The sequence below is a fragment of the Sciurus carolinensis genome, chromosome 6 (assembly GCF_902686445.1).
Source record: "Sciurus carolinensis chromosome 6, mSciCar1.2, whole genome shotgun sequence".
Lineage (NCBI taxonomy): Eukaryota > Metazoa > Chordata > Mammalia > Rodentia > Sciuridae > Sciurus > Sciurus carolinensis.
The window spans coordinates 62827376-62848717 of record NC_062218.1 but is presented as its reverse complement, the minus strand read 5'-3'; the positions used below and the strand labels follow the sequence as shown (position 1 = coordinate 62848717).

At 39.3% G+C, this 21342-nt stretch overlaps 1 pseudogene; it reads left to right on the top strand.

Moving 5' to 3' along the window:
• The first annotated feature begins 1977 nt into the window (after window positions 1-1977).
• Window positions 1978-21342, top strand: part of LOC124986325 (uncharacterized) — a 40073-nt pseudogene continuing 20708 nt past the window's right edge.

The following is a 21342-nucleotide window of genomic DNA, read 5'->3' as shown; positions in this document are numbered from 1 at the left end:
AAAACCTAGAATAGCTAAAGCAATCCTCAGTAGCAAGAGCGAAGCAGGGGATATCGCAATACCAGATCTTCAACTCTACTACAAAGCAATAGTAACAAAAACGGCATGGTATTGGTACCAAAATAGACAGGTAGATCAATGGTACAGAATAGAGGACATGGACACAAACCCAAATAAATACAATTTTCTCATACTAGACAAAGGTTCCAACAATATGCAATGGAGAAAAGATAGCCTCTTCAACAAATGGTGCTGGGAAAACTGGAAAACTATATGCAATAGAATGAAATTAAACCCCTATCTCTCACCCTACACAAAACTCAACTCAAAATGGATCAAGGACCTTGGAATCAGATCAGAGACCCTGCATCTTATAGAAGAAAAAGTAGGTCCAAATCTTCAACTTGTTGGCTTAGGATCAGACTTCCTTAACAGGACTCCCATAGCACAAGAAATAAAAGCAAGAATCAACAACTGGGATAGATTCAAACTAAAAAGCTTTCTCTCAGCAAAGGAAACTATCAGAAATGTGAAGAGAGAGCCTACAGAGTGGGAGAATATCTTTGCCAACCATACCTCAGATAGAGCGCTAATCTCCAGAATCTATAAAGAACTCAAAAAACTCTACACCAAGAATACAAATAATCCAATCAACAAATGGGCTAAGGAAATGAACAGACACTTCACAGAAGAAGATGTACAAGTAATCAACAGATATATGAAAAAATGTTCAACATCCCTAGTAATAAGGGAAATGCAAATCAAAACTACCCTAAGATTTCATCTCACCCCAATTAGAATGGCGATTATCAAGAATACAAGCAACAATAGGTGTTGGCGAGGATGTGGTGAAAAAGGAACACTCATACATTGCTGGTGGGGTTGCAAATTAGTGCAGCCACTCTGGAAAGCAGTGTGGAGATTCCTCAGAAAGTTTGGAATGGAAACACCATTTGACCCAGCTATCCCACTCCTTGGCCTATACCCAAAGGACTTAAAATCAGCATACTACAGAGATACAGCCACATCAATGTTCATTGCTGCTCAATTCACCACAGCCAGATTGTGGAACCAACCTAGATGCCCTTCAGTTGATGAATGGATAAAGAAACTGTGGCATATTTATACAATGGAATATTACTCCGCAATGAAGAATGATAAAATTATGGCATTTGTAGGCAAATGGTCGAAATTGGAGAATATCATGCTAAGTGAGATAAGCCAATCTCAAAAAACTAAAGGACGAATGATCTCGCTGATAAGCGGATGAGGACATATAATGGGGGGTGGGAGGGGCTAGCATTAGGTTTAGGGTTAGGTTTAGAGTTAGGCTAAGGAGAGCGGTAAGAATGAAGGAAAGAAGGACTGTGTAGAGGGAAAAGAGGGGTGGGAGGGGTGGGGGGGAGGGGAAAAATAAAATAAACATCATTACCCTATGTAAACGTAAAAAAAATAAAAAAAAAAATAAAAAAAAAAAAAAAAGCTAGCCTCAGCAACTTAGTGAGGCCCGAAGCAATGTAGTGAGAACTGGTCTCAAAATAAAAAGGGCTGGGGATGTGGCCCAGTGGTTAAGTGCCTCTGGGTTCAATCCCCAGTACTAAATAAATGAATAAATAAATAAGAAAATAACAAAGAGCTTGGGATATAGCTCAGTGGTAGAGCATTCCTGAGCTCAATCCCCATAACAACAACAACAAAAATGGGTATTCTCCGCTCTGCCTTTGAGTCTGGGGTTTGGCCATGTAATTTGCTTTGGTCAGTAGAATGAGGTGATGTGCCAGAAGAGGGAATCCCTTCTAAGCTTAGTTCTCAAGAGGACTCAGTAGTATTCTTGCTCTCTGAGATTCCTGCTATTGTCATCTGCTGGACTCAGGAGGAGAGTGATTTCCACATGGAACAGATCCATCCCAGCTAAAATGCTCCACAGCTAAGTCCAGCTAGAACAAAGGCTCCAGGGAACCCTCAGAAACATTAGCAATGCCAGTGGTGATCAGTCAGCCCCCACATCACCCTCAAGCTTGTAAGAAATAATAAGTTGTGGTTTGAAGTCATTAAACTTTTGGGTGTTCCCTAGGCAGCAATAGCAAATTGATGCTCAGCCGGACTAAAGTCATTCCAGGAGCTGTGAGTTTCAGCAGATGGAGTCCAAATACCTGAGATACTACAGATTCCGCAACAGAGGAATACTGTCAACTCAACAAGGACTAACTTATGTCCAATGTCTTTTAAGAAGTCATTAATTATTTAATGAACATCTACCTGTCATAATTTACATTTACCTGATCCTGCTGCCTGATAGCACAGAAGAATGTCTGGGGAGTCACAGCATTTCAATAGTTCTGATTTATTGCTCCATATTATCTTGGTCAATTGCCCATTACCTGTTTCCTCCCCTAGAGGTCCAAGAAAAAAAAAAATACTGAGTGTGGCATTAAAACACTGGAGTGGGGGCCAAGTAGAGCAGGTCAGCCTAGCAGCTGTGTGGTCACAGCTCAGAAATGGGTAGCACTTGCAGCGTGGCTGACCAACTGATTGACAAGCTGACCAACTGACTGAAGAGCAGATTGCAGAATTCAAAGAAGCCTTTCACTATTGGACCAGGATGATGATGGAACAGAGGAATTGGAAACTGTAATGAGATCTCTTGGGCAGAATCCCACAGAAGCAGAGTAACAGGACATGATTAGTGAAGTAGATCCTGAATTTCTAACAATGATGGCAAGAAACAAGAAAGACAGACAGTGAAGAAGAAATTAGAGAAGCACGCCATGTGTTAGATAAGGACGGCAATGACTGTATTAGTGCAGCAGAGCTTCGCCACATTATGACAGACCCTGGAAAAAAGTTAACAGGTGAAGATATGACAGACCCTGGAGAAAAGTTAACAGGTGAAGAGGTTGGTGAAATGATCAGGCAAGCAGCTATTGACGATGATGGTCAAGTAAACGATGAAGGGTCTGTACAAATGCTGACAGCAAAGCGAAGACATTGTACAGAATGTGTTAAATTTCTTCTACAAATTGTTTATTTGCCTTTACTTTGTAACTTATCCGTAAGAGGTTTCCCCCTACAGTCAAAAAAGTATTCCTGTATAGTAATCAGGACTTCATTCCCCCATTTTTTCTTCCCTTATCTTACTGTCATTGTCCTAAAACCTTATTTTACAAAATTGATCAAGTAACATGTTGCATGTGGTTTACTCTGGATATTTCTAAGTCCTTCTGCACATCCAGACTTTAGATGGAGTTTGTCAAATGAGGAAGCACTCGAGTTATGCCTCTTTTGAAAGTTTTTTCTTCCTTTAGGAATTGTCAGCATGTTGTTGTTGAAGTGTGGAGTTGTAACTGCGTGGACTATGGACAGTCAACAATATGTACTTAAAAGTTGCACTACTGCAAAACAGGTACATTATCAAAGTACTAATACACAATTTTTTTTTGTACTGCTGGTCTTGTACCAGAAACATTTTCCTTTATTGTTACTTGCTTTTTAAACTTTGTTTAGCTACTTAAAGAAAATCTGCTTATGGCACAATTTGCCTCAAATCCATTCCAAGTTGCATATTTGTTTTCCAATTTAAAAACTAGAATTTACCCCCAAAATAAAGATAAAACACTGGAGTGATGGTAAAGGAAGCCAAAGAAAACTCCACCCCCAATTGAATGTAAATTCATAAATTTATTTTTTGATTGTATAATGATTTAAAAAATTATTAAGAGGGGCTGGATATATATCTCATTTGGTAGAGTGCTTGCCTTGCAAGCACAAGGCCCTGGTTTCAATCCCCAACACCGCAAAAAAAAAAAAAAAAAAAAAAAAATTAATAAGCTGAGTGTGTTGTGCACACCTGTAGCCTAAGTTACTTGGAAGGGAGAAGCAGGGGAATTGTTTGAGGTCAGCCTGGTCAACACAGCCAGAGCACATCGCTAAAGCACAAAATATGGGCTGGGGATGTAGCTGAGTGATAGTGTCCTTCACTGGGATGGGGTAGGTGGAGGGTGGAGTCCCTGGGCTTAATCCCCAGCACCATTAAGTAAACACATTACTATATTATAAATGTTCCAACACTTTCCTCTCCTCTCTCTTCCCCTAGTAACGAGAATGCTGACCCTCAGAGGACAGTCTGTTTCCATAGGACTAATCCTAGGTCCGCCAGGTGCAAGATCAAAGATTTCTCCTGGAGCTGAACCTCTCAAACTCTCTTTGGTGAAGGACTATGTAATAAAATATTCCAATTCAAGTTGGATTGATGTATTTGTAATATGCAACAAAATGTGTGAGTTAACTGGGCGGGGAGGGTGCATAAAGAACATGAATGCAGAAGCACAGCTGGATACTATGAAATGGGCCACCTCTGAGAGTTTAAGAGGTGCAAATTAAGTTTGGAGTTCTAAAAAAGTTATGATTTGAACTGTGCTTCTTTGAATGTGACTGGCTTATTTCAGGCAGAAAATTGCCAGTATTGAAATTGGCTACAAAAGACAAAAATTAGCAATCCTGCATCACTGTTAAATTCTTTTTGAAGGCGTTCATTACACCAGGAGTGGTGGCACATGCCTGTAATCCCAGGGGATAACATGCCTGTAATCCCAGGAGGCTGAGGTAGGAAGATCACAAGTTCCAGGCCAGTCTTGGCAATTTTGTGAGGCCCTCAGCAACTTAGAAAGACTCTGTCTCAAAATAAAAAATAAAAAGGACTGGGGCTGTAGCTCAAAGTTAAGCCCTGCTGGGTTCAATCCCAAGTACTAAAAACAAAACAAAAAAATTTGCTCAAGTCAGTCCATCCATGCTGAACTTTAATATCCCTTGGTAGGAACATAGGTAATATCTTTGGCCAAAACCTGTAAAAAACATTTATTCAAGACCTTAAATAAATCATTCATTTTCTCAGTTTCCAAACAGCCTGTGAGTTGACCCACTCTAATTTCTGTTGATTGATTGATTGATTGATTGATTGATTGATACTGGGGATTGAATTCAGGTACGCTCAACCACTGAGCCACATTCCCAATCCTCCTCATTTTCAATTGTGAGACAGGGTCTCCCTAAGTTGCTCAGGTCCTCATTGCATTACTGAGGCTGGCTTTGAACCTGTGATCCTCCTGCCTGTCTTCCCAGTGGCATGCACCACAAAGCTGGCTTCTGAATTCTATTTTTAAAACTTTTTTGGAGATAGACACTGCTAGGTTGTTAACCTAGTAGCCATTCTCCCCACCTCCCTACAAGGAACTCACATTTTGTTTAAGGTGGGAATACACATAACAAAGTCGGTATTTCTTATCCTTCTTAGCAGCTCGTTGACCATGTGACAAAGTTATGGCCAATGAGGTATAAGTAGAAGTCTAGAGGTGAGACTTCTGGGAACGCTAACAGATTCAGGCTTTTGTTTTAACTTTCTTTTCTTCTGATTCCCCTTACATGAAAGGTGGATATTATATTTTGGGTAAAGCAGCTATTTTATGACCAGGAGGCAATCATGGAGGTGACCACCATGATGAATGAGAGGAAGCTGAGATGTTAATAGTACCGTGAATTACCAGTCTCTGGACTTCCTCTTAAGGAAAAAAACTAAACCGTATTTGATTCAGTTACCATATTGGATCTTCATTTCATTCAGCCAAAGGGAATGCTTTGTTAGATGTCTTAGTAATTTTTAATAATTTTTAAATGACTAAACTACTCACTATACTAGTCTCTAGACATGCTTTATGAGAATTTCAAATTCAAAGAATGATTGCTGAAGCCAGGTGCAGTGGTGCACGCCTGTAACCCCAGCAGCTCAGGAGGCTGAGGCGGGAGGATCACGAGTTCAAAGCCAGCCTCAGCAATTTAGCAAGGCCCTAAGCAACTTAGCAGGACACTCTCTCCAAATAAAATATAAAAATGCTGGGGATGTGGCTCAGTGGTTGAGTGCCTCTGGGTTCAATCCCTGGTACAAAAAAAGAAAAAGAAAAGAAAAGAAAGAAAGATTGCTGACGTTACATTTAAGAACCTTTGCCTGTCATGGCACATGAATATAATTTCAGCAACTTAGTAAGACCCTGTCTTAAAATAAAATCTTTTTTTAAAATAAAGGACTGGAGATGTAACTAAGTGTAGAGATTAACTTGAGTTAAGTCCCCAGTAACACACACACACACACACACACACACAAAGAGAAAGTGGTGGTGGGGGGGGAGGGTTTAGAATATGCAGGGCTCTTCTTGTCTGTCTTCTCTCTTCATTAATGTGAATAATTCAGAAACCTTCCAATCAAAAAACATTTCAATTGGCTTGGAGTAAAAGTTTTATTCCCCCAACACTTTCTTCTAAAGTAAAATATTAATTGACAAGTCTCCAGCAATTAACTTAAAATTTGCATTAACATTAACATTAAACTTTTTGTCTAATGTTTAACATTTCATTCAGCCAAACGTTAAACTTTTTGTTTAATGTTTCCTAATAGTATGACATAAAAATGCTCCTGTTGTGTTTTGAAGTTTTTGGTTTTTCTTCTTCCCCTTTAATCCAAGAAATGGTGTCCAGAAGAAGTGTAAATGCTAGAAAAAGGATGCTGAGCTGGCATGCAGTGGTGCACAAATGTGACCCCAGCAACTTGGAGGCTGTGGTGGGGAGATCACAAATTTGAAGTTAGTCTTGACAGGTTGGTGAGATCCTGTCTCAAAATTTTAAAAAAGTGGGGGCTGGGGAGATAGCTCAGTTGGTAGAGTGCTTGCCTTGTAAGCACAAGGCCCTGAGTTTGATCCCCAGCACCCAAAAAAAAAAAAAAAAAAAAAAAAAAAAAAAAAAAAATTTTAAAAAAGTAAAAATATAAAGGGCTACGGGTGTGGCTCCATGGTAGAGCATCCCTGGGTTCAATCCCCAGTACCACAAAAGAAAAAAAAAAAAAAAGAGGAGGCTGACTGTGTGTGTCTGTGTGCATGTGTGTGTGTGTGTGTGTGTGTGTGCGCACATGTGCGCACACTCAAGCACATGCATGTGTGTATACATGGGTTCCTTCGAAAACTGCAGCTTGTTACATTTGCAAATACCTGTTTGATTCAGACTTTTGAAAATGAGCAGTAAATTTTTTTTGTTACCCTAAAACTTCTCCAAAAAAATAAAATATATCAAAAAATGAGTAGTGGAGGCTGGGAGTGTAGCTCAGTGGCAGAGTGCTTGCCTATCATGAGAGAGGCTCTGGGTTTAATCCCAGCACCAAGGGGGAAAAAAAGTGAGTAGTGAACAAAACTCACTGAGTAGTGCTCAGTATATGCTGCTCAATTGAATTGAAAAAACATTAAGTGCAAAAGAAAGCAATTATTTACGTATAGATAGCTTGAGTGGCATTGAGATCACAGAGCTTACAACCTCAAAAAAGTTGTGAGAAACTGGGTAAAGTGGTGCACACCTATAATCCCAGCGACCTGGGAGGCTGAGACAGAAGAATCATCATGTGATTGAGACCCTGTCTCAAAATAAAAAAACAAAAAGGACCGTGGATGTAGCTGAGTGGTAAAGTGCCCCTGGGTTATATCCTCAGTACCAAAAAAAAAAAAAAAAAAGAATCAGAGAGCCGGGGCATGGGAGGATAACACCTTTAACCTGGGTCTGCTGATATTCTTCATCTTTTTTTTTAAATATATATATTTTTCAGTTGTTGATGAATTTTTGTTGTCTTTTTTATATGTGGTGCTGAGAATTGAACCCAGTGCCTCACACATGCTAGGTAAGCGCTCTACCACTGAGCCACAACCCCAGCCCCTCCTCTTTAACTTTATTATTAATGTGGATACATTTTCAAGAACTCATTCAAAGACAAAATAGAGAAACATTATCTGTTGAACAAATATTAAGGAAACACTATGTCCCAGACCTGTTGCTAGGTTCATTTCACTATAATGGTGAGTTGAAAACAGGTTCAGTCTCTCATCGTTTAGTCTAGTGGAGGAGACATCCAGACATTTGTTAGAAATCACACAACTAAAAGCACAGCTGTCAAGTGAGATTATCAGCATTAGAACCCCATCATTCATTGAATGCACATCATTCCAAGGAGCACTGTCTGAAAACACAATGGGAGTTATAGTTAAAGGACAAGAATGATGATAATTAGAGAAAATAGAGGAAGGGGATGATAGCAACAGATTCTTCAACTTTACTAACTAAATGATAAGTTTTTTTTTTTTAAAGGCAATTCAAATTCTCTTTTAGAGGATCAAAACAGACAACTATGACAGAATACTCTCTCGTTAGGGAAACAACATCTCAAAACATTCCCCACCATAATCCCACATCTGAGCAGTTATGTTCACATTAGGTTGTTTGGAAAGGTAAGAATGTTAGACCAGTTTCATATAATAATATACAAAAGTAATACATTAAACTTAGGTTTTAAAATTTATAACATTAAGATAATACAAGATTTTTTTTTTTTTTTTTTTTTTTTTGCTGTACTGGGGATTGAACTCAGGGCCTTGTGCTTGCGAGGCAAGCACTCTACCAGCTGAGCTATCTCCCCAGCCCTAGTATAAGAATATTATACGTTAAAATATAACAGTTAATATCATAAATCATATAACAATTTTATCAGAAAATAATAATAGTATAGCATTTATAGGTTAACAAAATCCAAATATAACATAAAATGCTATAAAAAATTTTATATCATTATAACCATGATAAGAAGAACAATTAATACAGAATGATTTTCCCCTATCTTGGAAGGGTCTGACAGTCAATTCTCCCTGTTATGAAAGATAAGGGAAGGAATAGGTTCTCAGTCTAATGTACTTCACTCTATCATGAAAGAAATAGACTAGGTTTGAGGAAGAGAAAGAATAATTCTAGGAAAGTTTAGGAAATTTAAAATAAAGCAAGTCTTTTTTCTAAGACTATATGCAGGGATGAGGGAAAGAGGAAGCAGAATTTGTGACTGGGCTGAAGGCCAAGAAAAGTTGTTCAAATATATAGAGCATGATGGTGCATGCCTGTAATTTCAGTGACTTGGGAGACTGAGGTACCAGAATCCCAAATTTAAGGCCAGCCCAGGTAAATTAGCAAGATTCTATCTCAGGATGTTAAAAAAATAATAAAAGGGTATGTAGTTCCATAGTAGAATATCCATGGGTTCAATTCCCAGTACCATGAGGAAGGAGATGAAGGAGAAGGAGAAGAGTAGCTAGAAGCTATGGTTCAAACCTGTAATTCCAGCAGCTCAGGAGGCCTAGGCAGGAGGATGGCAAGTTGGAGGCCGAACTCAGCAATTTAGTGAGACCCTCAAGCAACTTAGCAAATCCCTGTCTCAAAATAAAAAACAGAATGAACTTGGGATGTAGCTCGGTGGTAAAGTATTCCTAGGTCCAATCCCCTGTACTCCCAATGTGTGGGGGTGGAGTGGGGTGGAGAACACATCACTCAGGAAGACTGGGTGGATGGATCTGAGAAAGAAGCACCTCTGTGAGGCTTATTGGTCCTGGGCCCAAGAATGTCTTGGGAGCTCAGCCATCACCTGCAGTTGATCTGCTTTCATTTAAGACTAATTCTTTGTCGGGGTTTCGGCCGGACCCCTGGCCCTAGGTGGAGCCTGGCCAAGATGGCGCCTGGCAAGCTGCCAGTGCGGTTGAAAAACTGCTATTCTGCACGTATACAACTAACTTCACCTTGAGGAAGTCTCAGTAATTGGTCAGGGCCTCTGCATGATTCTTGCATGATTCTTAGGTGCTTCAAGTTATACCCATATACGTCTATCTTCTCCCCACATATCATGAATATTCTAATTAGTTGATATAAGCTATATAAGTGACAATAACTTCCCTAAAAGAAGGAAGAAGAATCTGCTGTTAATAAAGAAGTTTGCCACCCATCACGTCTCCGGGTCGTTCTTGCTGGCGAGAGCGACAAGTGGTGCTGAAGCCCCGGGAATCTTACGTGCCGCGGAGAGGTGAGTGAGGTGAGCAACGGATCGGTGAAAGTGTGCACCCAGATCTGTCAGTGGACAGGGAGGTTTCCTAGAGACGAGAATATTGTGATTGCGATAAAGTTCCTAGGAACGAGAGGTGAAAGTTTCCTCAAAAAATGGGGAACAAGGTTGCTAGATATCGAATGGAAGGTCCCTTGAAAGAAATTCTTAAAGCTAACGGCACTTCCTTAAAGACAAAAACCGCTCGGGCATTTTTAAAGCAGGTAGAGGAGATTTCACCTTGGTTTCTGGAGGAAGGATTGTTAACTATCCCACAGTGGGAACACCCGGGGGAAGATTTAAAGCGCTGTCCGGTAACGCTCCCAGGGACGTTAGCAGTTTGGTCATTAGTCAGAACTTGTTTGCGTTCCCCTCGGGAGGCGTTACAAAAGGCAGTTGCGCAGGGAGAGGAAGTGTTAGAAAAGGTAAAAGAAGAGTCACAAAAGGGCTCTGTTAGCGCTCAGTCAGATTCTGATGAGAGCGAAGAGGGACTCTCAGAAATGGAGTTAAATAAAATTAGTAAAGAAACAAAGTGTTCTCAAGCTGGTTCAATTAGTCAACAGACATTAAGGGAATTGGAGGGCATAGGACAGCAGCTAGAAGACAAAAAAAAGGCGTTACAAAAGGCTTTACAAGAGTTGAGCTTACAAAAATATATAGTGGCGCAGTGGAAAAAAAAAAAAAAAAAAAAAGGAGAAAGTACAAACAAAACCACAAACAGAGCACAAAGAAAAAAAATCAGTTTAGGGGAGGGTCCCCCTAGGCAGAGAGCTCAGCAGCTCCATTCCTTAAAAGTAGTAAAAAGTAATGTTTTGTGATTTTCTGCATTCAAACCTAACCTGATTTCTCAACCAGGTAAAAAAGGGTTAAAAAGTCCTGGGTAATCCTTCCTCCCCCTGCCTGGCCTTGCTGAAGCCACATTGGAATGTGGCTACAGCGTCTCAAGGAGAAAAGGGGGGTAGCCTGAAGATAAGAAGAAAAGAAAAAAAAAAAAAAAGAGAAGTGTCCGTTTTAAACTCCTGGGCCGCTACACAAAACTAACTTATTCTTCAGGATTCTTGTTTTGTTTTGTTTTTTCTTTAATGCTGTATTTTTGAGCTCATAATTTTGATCCTGCATACCTAGGTTAATGATTTTTTTTTCTTTTTGATCAGTTCTATTTTTTATTCAACTGAAGTTTTTGAACAGCTGTTTCATTGCAATGAACATTTACCTATAAAGTTACAAGGCCTTTGATTTTGTGTTATGTGTTATGTTGTGCTGTCTAATGTCATGTTTTGTCTGCATCAAAACTGAGCGCTCTTAAAATTAAAATTTAAAAATGGATCCAAATACTTTTATTCACATGATTTAAAAAAGGTTCAATTTAAATTGGGTAAACTAATGAAAGTAAAATATCTTTAAAAATAACTTGCAAGTCTCCAGGTGGTCAAACTAATGAAATGTTAATGTTAAACAATGTCTAATATCAATTGCTTCTAGGACTTTTCTTCAGCAGGAAAGAGACAACGGATCCTGTTCAGGACACTTGTCTGATATCTCGGTTTTTATAAAATAAATAAATTGGAGTTAACATGTATGGGATTACTCAAATGTGTTTGTAGAGACGTCTGGTTAATTTACAAAGTTAAAATGCTAATTGTTAAATAACATCAAGTACTTTTAACTCCTTAAATTACATGGGGTATCATACTTAAACATTATTGGTGTTTTCATAGGTTGGTAAATAAAAAGGGTTTAAACTTGCTTTGTGTCATCACTAAACTAAAAACAAGGTTATTAGAAGTTATGTCCTAACAAGTGGAATTCTATATATAAAGGGTCCCAAAAGTTTCAACTGTGTTTCAATTAAGAGTACTATAAACAACAAAATATTTAATCTTATTAAAATAGAGTGATTTATCTAAATTCAAAAATTTCATAAGAGTTGTTTCAAAATGTGAACAAAAAGGTGTCAACAGATAAAATAAATAAATAAATAAATAAAAGGTTTTGGGTATAGAAATATATTTAGTAAAAGGTAAAAGGAAATGTTTCTGGGTAAGAAAGTCTGTGTGTAACAAAGGACAAGTTTCAACAAATCTGTGTGTAACTAAGTTGGTTGTATGTATGTAAAACAGCTAAAGCTATTTAAGGTTTTTCCTAAGGTAAAATACTAATGTTCTGATATAAGCCAAAGTTCAATCTATATGGTAAAATGACATGGTAAAATGACAAAGTTTTCTTAAAAACACCAATTCATTCTTAACTTTGTGTCTCTTAAGTTTTATTCTTTAAAACAATTGTCTTAAAAATAGGGGTTTATACAATTATGGTTAAGCAACTGTTAAAGATTGTACTGCATTATAAAGTCTAAATTTTTCTTTAAAAACTAAAATTGGTAAGAACCAATTCCTCATTAAAATTAAAATAACTCTAACCACAGATGTACCTTATAACCCACAAAAACAAGGTATTGTTAAACATACACATCTCACCCTCAAAAATGCTCTTTATAAACAAAAAGGGGGAATAGAGGAGACCTTCAGGTCCCCTAAAGATAAACTTTCTCTTTGTCTCTTTGTTTGGGGTTTTTTAACTCTGGGTAATAAGGGTAACTCGGTGCTTTACTGGAGCTGCGGCTCAGTTTGTGTGTTTCCACGGAATAAACTAACTTACAACCTCTTTTTAGTCTCTTAGGAGGAACAGTTCAACTATGTAACAAAACAACTGCTTCTCTCAATTGTACTTCAGATTTGTGCTATCTCTCAATGTTAAAATGCTTCTAGGTTCCTGCTGGCAGACTTAATGTGTGTTCCTACCTTCCTACCAGTCCCAGTTTCTGTTACAGATGATGAATTGCCAGTATTGCTTTCCAGAAACAAGAGAGACTTTGGAATCACCGCAGCAGTCATTACCACCATAGTTGCATCAGCGGCAGCAGCCACTGCGGCAGCTGTAGCCTTAACTACGTCTGTACAATCTGCAGCCACAATCAATAAGGTGGTTCAACAGACTGCTACTGCCTTATCTACTCAGCAGACAGTGGATCAACACTTAAAAGCAGGGATTCTTTTAGTGAACCAGCGAGTGGACTTACTCCAGGAACAAATGGACATCTTGCAGGAACTGTTAAGCGTAGGATGCATTTATCACCTAAGAGGACTTTGTGTTACACCCATAGCTTATCATAACTTCAGCTATGCAGCAAATTTGTCTAGAATCTTGTCTGTTCAGCTACGTTCCAACTGGTCTTACGAATTTGATAATCTTACTGCTATTCTTAGATCTCAAATTGCTAGCCTTAATGCTACTAGAGTTGATGTAGCTCCAATGTCTGAAGTGCTAAATTGGTTATCCTCCTCTTTCAGTTTTATTAAGCAGTGGGCTGGTACGGGAGCATTATGCATGCTTATGATCATTGCTGTTATCTTCCTCTCACGCACTATCATGCGTGTGCGCCAGAGTCAAGCGAGAGATCGTATCATCTTCCATCAGGCCATGGCTGCCCTAGAGGCCGGCAGCTCCCCACAAGTGTGGCTCGCAAGGCTGGACCATTGACCAGACGGGTAAGGAAGGCGGTGACTCCGTACCGACCTAAGACAGGAGCTGTAGCATGCTCTACAGTTATCCGATGACGGGTAAGGACGGTAGTTGACCACTCCGCCTAAGACAGGCTTGGTCCCGAGCTTTTCTTTTAAAAGAAAAAAGGGGGAACTGTCGGGGTTTCGGCCGGACCCCTGGCCCTAGGTGGAGCCTGGCCAAGATGGCGCCTGGCAAGCTGCCAGTGCGGTTGAAAAACTGCTATTCTGCACGTATACAACTAACTTCACCTTGAGGAAGTCTCAGTAATTGGTCAGGGCCTCTGCATGATTCTTGCGTGATTCTTAGGTGCTTCAAGTTATACCCATATACGTCTATCTTCTCCCCACATATCATGAATATTCTAATTAGTTGATATAAGCTATATAAGTGACAATAACTTCCCTAAAAGAAGGAAGAAGAATCTGCTGTTAATAAAGAAGTTTGCCACCCATCACGTCTCCGGGTCGTTCTTGCTGGCGAGAGCGACAATTCTTCACTGTCTGTCCCAGGGGACAGTGATAACTGTTCTCCCTGGGGTCCATGAGGGTGTCATTCCTCCATCATCTACCCCCACCAATTGGCTAAGAACATTTGCAGCCAACACTGTCTGCCCACTTCAGTACCCAGTGCACATAATACCACGGACGCCAAAGTGGGGGGAATGACTAATGGGTCTGGACTGGGTCCCAGTGGAGCAGGGGTGAGGGAGCATCTACTTGGGGAAGTGTTGCTCAATGAAGGCACCTTGAATCTGTAGATGTCTTTTCTCCTACCTTTTTCTCTCTGATATGGAACAATATTTATTGAAAACTCTCTTATAATAATTAAAAATATTTACAGATATAAAAAAGGAAATGGAAATCATTCAAAGCTGAGCTAGGGCTGTAGTTCATCGGTAGATCAACTGCCTAGCATGCATAAGGTCCTGAGTTCAATTCCTAGCAAAAGAAAAAAAATTCAAAGTATTCGAATGCAATGGTTTTATGTTTACCTTTTGGATGTTTCAAGAGCCTTATAATGATCCTATTGTTTGTTGAAATATATGGACTGTCCCAGGTGAGATGGCAAAGGCCTGCCATTCCAGCTGCTCAGGAGGCTGAGGCAGGAGGATTTCAAGTTCAAGGCTGTTTCCAGTCTATGCAGTTTAGCAAGACCTTCTCTCAAAATAAAAAATGAACAGGTCGAGAATGTAGTTCAGTGGAAGTATCCTTGGGTTCAATCTCTAGTACTAAAAAGAAAAAAAAAAAAGAAGGAAAGAAAAGAAATAAATATTTGAATCTCAACTGGCTGTGGTGGCACATGCCTGTAATATCAACAACACAGGAGACTGAAGCAGGAGGATTTCAAGTTTGAAGTCAGCCTTAGCAACTTAGCAAGGCTCTCAGCAATTTAGGAAGACTCTGTCTCAAAGCAAAATAAAAAGGACTGTAGATATGGGTCAGTGGTTAAGCACCCCTGGGTTCAACCCTGGCGACAGATAGATTGATCTATAAAAATATCTATCGATCTATTTTTCTATCTACCTACCGACCTATCATCCATCTGTCTATCTATCTATCCTTCCCTCCCTCTGGCCTTGCTTTAATTTAGGAGGATTCAATCTGAGGTCATATGAATAAATATTAAATCACCAGAGTAAATAGATTAAATTACTGAAGTAATTTCCTTAAAAGCACTATGATGGGCTGACAGATCTGGCTGCATGAGAACGTTATAGGCCAGACTCTAAGGGAAATGACTGAACAGACTCCATTTTGCTCTAAGACTCCATGTTATGTAGGAAATAAGCTTCCCCCATGAGAACACCCCGCCTCTGTGCCCATCATTGTTTACTTAGTGTGATATGTTTAACAATACAGAATGATAATTCCTATGTAAAGAAAAATTACTCTCAGGGGCTGGGGAGATAGCTCAGTCGGCAGAGTGCTTGCCTTGCAAGCACAAGGCCCTGGGTTCAATCCCCAGCACCCCCCCACAAAAAAAAAAAAAAGAAAAGAAAAATTGCTCTCTTTTGATTCTTATTGCTCCTAAACAATGTACCATGTGAACACTGATTGTGTGGATGTTAGTAACCATTCTTTAGTTTGTACCTAGGAAGGGTCATTTTAACCCACTTCCCTCTCTGTCGATGATCTCACGATTTCAAATCATAGCAACAGACACTTATGATTGTTGTGATTTTTGGTATAAGAACCCCTACAACCCTATGGTCGGGGCTGTTCTCCCAATAGCCATTTTTTGGGGGCATTGTGTGAGACAGTCAGCCGGCCGGCTTAATAAAGACTCTCAAATTTGGATTTCTCAGTGGTGATCAGTCTGTTCTTAAGTTGCGCCCCATAACAGCGCAGACAGAATTTTTGTGAGTCTAACAATGTCTTTGTTATCATCATAAACTTTTTAAATACAGCTATGGTATTTTGTTCACCATTAAATATATCTAAGCCAGGCATGGCCATGCATGCCTGAAATCCAACAACACAGAAGCGAGGCAGGAGAATCAAGAGTGTGAGAACAGTCTGGACAACATAGGAAGACACTGTCTCAAAAATATGTGTATATTTGAATATTAAAATACATGAATAAATTAAGGCTTATCTCAAAAGTTATAAAAAATTAGAAGAGAATGAGAAAGTTGAATATTTATGCAGCTCATTAGGTTTATAGAGGATCCCAAATTGTACAGAATCAACTTGATCAATTAGTACAATGGTTTAAATATGACAGGGCAATGAGTTGGGTAGTAAATTAACTTCTAGAGACAGGCTAACTCAACCTCTATTCTGCTGCACACTAGCTGTGCCACTTTGGACAAATTACTTGAGTACTCTGGGTTTCAGGTTGCCTCATCTGTAACCCGGAGATTAAATAATAGCACTTTATATAGAATCCTGGGATAATGTAGAGCAATAATGTGTGCAAAGTACTAAATTTGGAACCTGGCACATTGTAAGTTTGCAGTGAATATTCATTATCATTGTTTTGTTTAACAAATATTTACATCATGCTTGCTACAAGCTAGGCACTGTTCTAACTTAACGAAAATTTATGTGCTAGGTGCTATTTTAAACACTGTACAGATATTAATTCATTTGATCCTCATAACAGTCCTGTGGGATAGGTACTATCATGATCATGATCATGATCATCACCTCACATAGATAAGGAAACTGAAGTCCAGACAGTAAGTAACTTGCTTGAGACAAAACAGTCAGTAAGAGTAAGAGCCAGGAATGCAAATTCAAAGAATCCCCTTCCACAAACTGTGTTTCCCCCACACCCTGTCTGGCACTGGGATTGAACCCAGGGACGCTGTACCACTGAGCTACACCCCCAGGCTTTTTTATTTTGAAGCAGGAGCTCTCTAAATTGCCCATTCTGGCTTGGAACTCAGCCTCCCTGGTAGTTGGGATGAAAGGCAAGCGCCTACCTCTGTGCCTGGCCAGAGACCACGCTCTTAACTAAGTCAGGCTTCATCATCATCCTTGCTGTTATCGTCACTGTCATTTCATCATCATCATCATCATCATCATCACCACTATCATCTTGAACCATAAACTGAGGGTGATGCATGAGGCATTAATGTGTACATGTTAATTGGTTATTAAAATTTTGTCTACATAAAAAATGTTTTCATAAAATATGTACATCACTCATGTAAACTAAATTATATTTTAAGTAAAAATTTGGACTTGCAAATGAAAAAGTACATATGGAATCATTCTAGAAAGGTTAAGAAGATTGTTAGGTCAAAAAACTGTAAGAAGGGATGGGGTTGTGGCTCAGTGGTAGAGCACTTGCCTAGCATGTGTGAGGCACCAGGTTCAATCCTCAGTACACATAAAAAATAAATAAATAAAATAAAAGTATCATGTCCATGTACAAGTAAAAATATTTTTTAAAAATTATAAGAAAACTTAGGGCTCATTCCTTCTCTTCTTTTGTTTGTTTTGGTACTGAGGATTTAACCCAGGGGTCCATTACCACTGTATCACATCCCCAGCCCTTTTGTTTTTTGAGACAGCAACATTAAGTTGCTTAGGGGCTTGCTGAGGTGCTGAGGCTAGTCTTGAATTTATAATCCTTCTGTCTCAGGCTTCCGAGTTGCTGGGATTACAGGCATGCGCCACTGGGCTTAGCTTCCTTCTCTTCTTATGGGCTTGCTACAAAAATCATTCCATTAGTATTTCCTACTTGTGCTGGGCATGCCTGTAATCCCAGCAACTCCAGAGCTGAGAGAGCAGGATCACAAGCTGGCGATCAAACTCAGCAACTTAGCTAGGACCTGAGCAATTTAGTGAGACCCTGTCTCGAAATTAAAAAATAAAAAAGGGTTAGGGATGTGGCTAGTAGTTAAACACCCTTTGTTTAATGCCTGGTACCAAAAAAAAGGAATATCTCCTTGCCCTCAAGTTAACAGAATGACCAAATACAACACACTTTATAAGCTATTCTAAAACAACAAAAAAACTATAGAAAGGTAAATTATAATTACTTATATAATAAGTACTTATAATTACTATAATTATTATACCCCAACAGAAACCACAGTGTTCGTTTGAATCAATTATGAGTGGACACATGCTGCATATGTTAGCACAAAAAGAGAGACCGAGTCAGCTCTTTTATTCAGGAACAAGGTCTCACACAGGAACGGGGGGTGCAGGAATGAAATGGCCTCATGGAACTCAGCTTCCTGGTGGAAAGTGAGCCCCCGAACAAAGAAAAGGACTAGGTTTACATAGGTTGTTTTGAGGGGTGATCTATGAACATATGTCTGTTTTGCTTCGTCAGGCATGTGGGCCTTTCAGTCAAGGTCTGTGGACAGGGCCTAGAAAGGATTTTGCTTTGGAGGAGATAATTCCTCCTAGAGACTATTTTATTTTGAGGATGAAAAAACATCCTCTGTGCCTGCAGCCAGCATCTGGAAAACATTTGTCTTGGGAGATGAAAGCTGTCAATGCACGGCCTTCGTGTTTACTCCCTTTTCTTTTCTCAGGTCTCATTATTTTGGGAATTTCCTATTCTCCATATCCATTAGCATACACATCCTTGGAAGAAATCCCAAAACCTATATAATATTCAGTCATGTTGATTGTCACTGGGGAAATGGAATCACCACTTTGACAGGGACTTAAATTTTCTTGAACTTTTTTTTTTTAACTGAGAACAAATAATGATATTAAAAAGTAGCACCAGAGCTGGGGTTGTAGCTCAGTGGTGGAGTGCTTGCCTGGCACATGTAAGGCAATGGGTTCAGTTCTCAGCACCACATATAAATAAATAAAATAAAGGTCTGTCAACATCTAAAAAAATTTTTTAAAATAGCACCAAACACAATTTGACCAGAGGGACAATAAAGAATTCAATGTCTGTGCATTTCAGTAACACCCACCCATAATTCCAGCTGCTAGGGAGATTGAAGCAGGAGAATAAAAAATTTTAGGCAAAGTTGGGAATTTAGTGAGACTCTGTGTCAAAATAAAAAGGGCTGGGATGTAGCTCGGTGGTAGAGGGCTTGGCTAGCATGTGGGAGGCACTGAGTTTGAGCCCTAGTACCACTAAATAAATAAATAAATGAAATGTATATTTTCAAAAGTTCCAGGCACAGGTTTAGTAACTTATTTACAGTATTGGATGAAAGCACCCAGAAACCACTCCAGACTCGGGAACTCAAGCAAGAGATTTTATTAAGCGGATAGGCAGAGTGCCCACAGGGTGAGAGAGAGAGAAAGTAAAAGAGAGAGAGAGGGAGTGAGAATGAAAGAGAGAGAGAGAGACAGAAAGCAAATGAAAGTGAGGAGGGGAGAGAAAGAGAGAAAAGTGAGAGAGTGAGAAAGAGTGAGAGTAAGAGTGAGTGAGAGAGTGAAGCAGAGAGAGAGAGAGAGAGAATGGCGGTGGAGTTATTTTTAAGTAGTGGAATTTCACGGGCTAATAACAACTGACTAGGGAGTTCACGGGCTAACAATCTGGGTTGTAAAGTGGTGTAGGGGGGCAGAATAATGGTGGCGGCAAAATAGCAGATCTGATGCTAGTATTCCTCCGTTTTTGTTTTTATTGAAATCGGGTGTATCTATAAAATGATGGTCTTTCTTCTGTAGCTTCTTCCTGCTGGTTAGGAGCAAAGAGTTTCATTCCTGTAAAAAAAAAAAAAAAAAAATTGGGAATTAGGGAGGGCTTTAGGTGGGGGCAGAGTTTTTGGAACCGGAGGTGTCAATAGTCAATTGTGGGGCTGGAGTTGTGGCTCAGTGGTAGAGCGCTTGCCTGGCATGTGTGAAGCACTGGGTTCAATCCTCAGCACCACATATAAATAAATGAATAAAATAAAAGTCCATTGACAACTAAAGAAATAAGAAAAAGAAAAAATAGTGAATCACAAGTCTCAGCTTTGGGTGTCAGGGGCTGGTAGTCTTGAAGGAGAAGCGATTGATTGACTGATTGGTTGGTAAACTTGTGTATTTGATCTTGTAGGAACTTCTGTAGGCAATTTAGCAGGCATGGTCCTGTTTAGGAAGATCTGTAGACCTTAAAACGACCAAAAATTTCTGACTCTGGCAGTTTAGTTTGTGCAATAGCTATCTTAAATTTTGACTAAGCTATATATTATATCCCTTGTATGAGATCACAGTATTTTTACAACAAAAAACAATCTTTTGAATATAACTTTAAATAAGCTGAAGTCTGGCTTATTTTGGAGCCATTCTCACATGCAGCAGGGTGGGAGGCAGAGTCTTATCTCAGGTAAGGCAGGGCTCTTTACAACTCTTAGGTAAAGTGTTCAAGTTCTGAAGTTGATCTTTGCCTCCTCTTTAAACATCACTTTACAAAGTTTACATGTATTGTTTCCTGAGTCTATGTGAATGTTAGTTAACCCAATGACATTACATCCAAAACATAAATCAAGGAAAGGCTGAGAGAGCTTTTAACTTTCCTTTTATGTGGTAAAGTGGCAAAATGCTTTCATGTTTCAGGATATTAACCTTTAAACAAATCAGGCTCTAACAGGTCCTGTTATAGAACACTAAATGATATAAATAAATTCCCAATACTATTCTTATTGACACAAAGAGGGACGAGAGCAAAGACAAGGTTTGAACATAGAGAATCTTTACCCACTTGCTGCTGCAGTGACAGAAGTTGTATAAGTCCTATTCTCCTGCCAAGAGGAGTCATTATCTAACTTATATTGGGGTCAGAAAATGAGCCTGTGAAGTTTGAGTTCTGGAGTCAGATGGAGAGGTCGAATGTTTTTGAGGAGACAATCAAGAGGGTAAGTGTCATAGAGAAGATTGGGCAGAGTCCATGGCTAAGAGTTCTCAGGAAGCCCAGAGAAGGGAAACAGGAGAGAAAGGGGCACCCCCACAACCTCTCTGATTTCCCACGTAGGAGCAGACCATCAGTGAAGGTCACCAATGTCCCTAACAGTCTGTGGCTGAAACCAAGGGAGACCCTGCCCCAGCACTGCCGTAGAAGAGCTCTGAAGACTCACCACCAGCAGAGGGAGGGCTGTCCAGAGTCAAATTCCTATCTGTTGACTCCTTTTTGTTCACATTCTGAAAAACTCTTATGAAATTTAATAAGATGAATTATTTGTTATGTACAGTACTCTAATTGAAACACAGTTGAAATTTTTGGATCCCTTTGTATATAGAATTATATCTGTTAGGACTTAAGTCTTAGTAACCTTGTTTTTAGTGATGACACAAAGCAATTTTAAACCCCTTTTATTTACCAATCTATGAAACACCAATAATGTTTAAGTATGTTACTCCATGGAATTTAAGGAGTTAAGAGTACTCGGTGTTATTTAACAATTAGCATTTAAACTTTGTAAATTAATC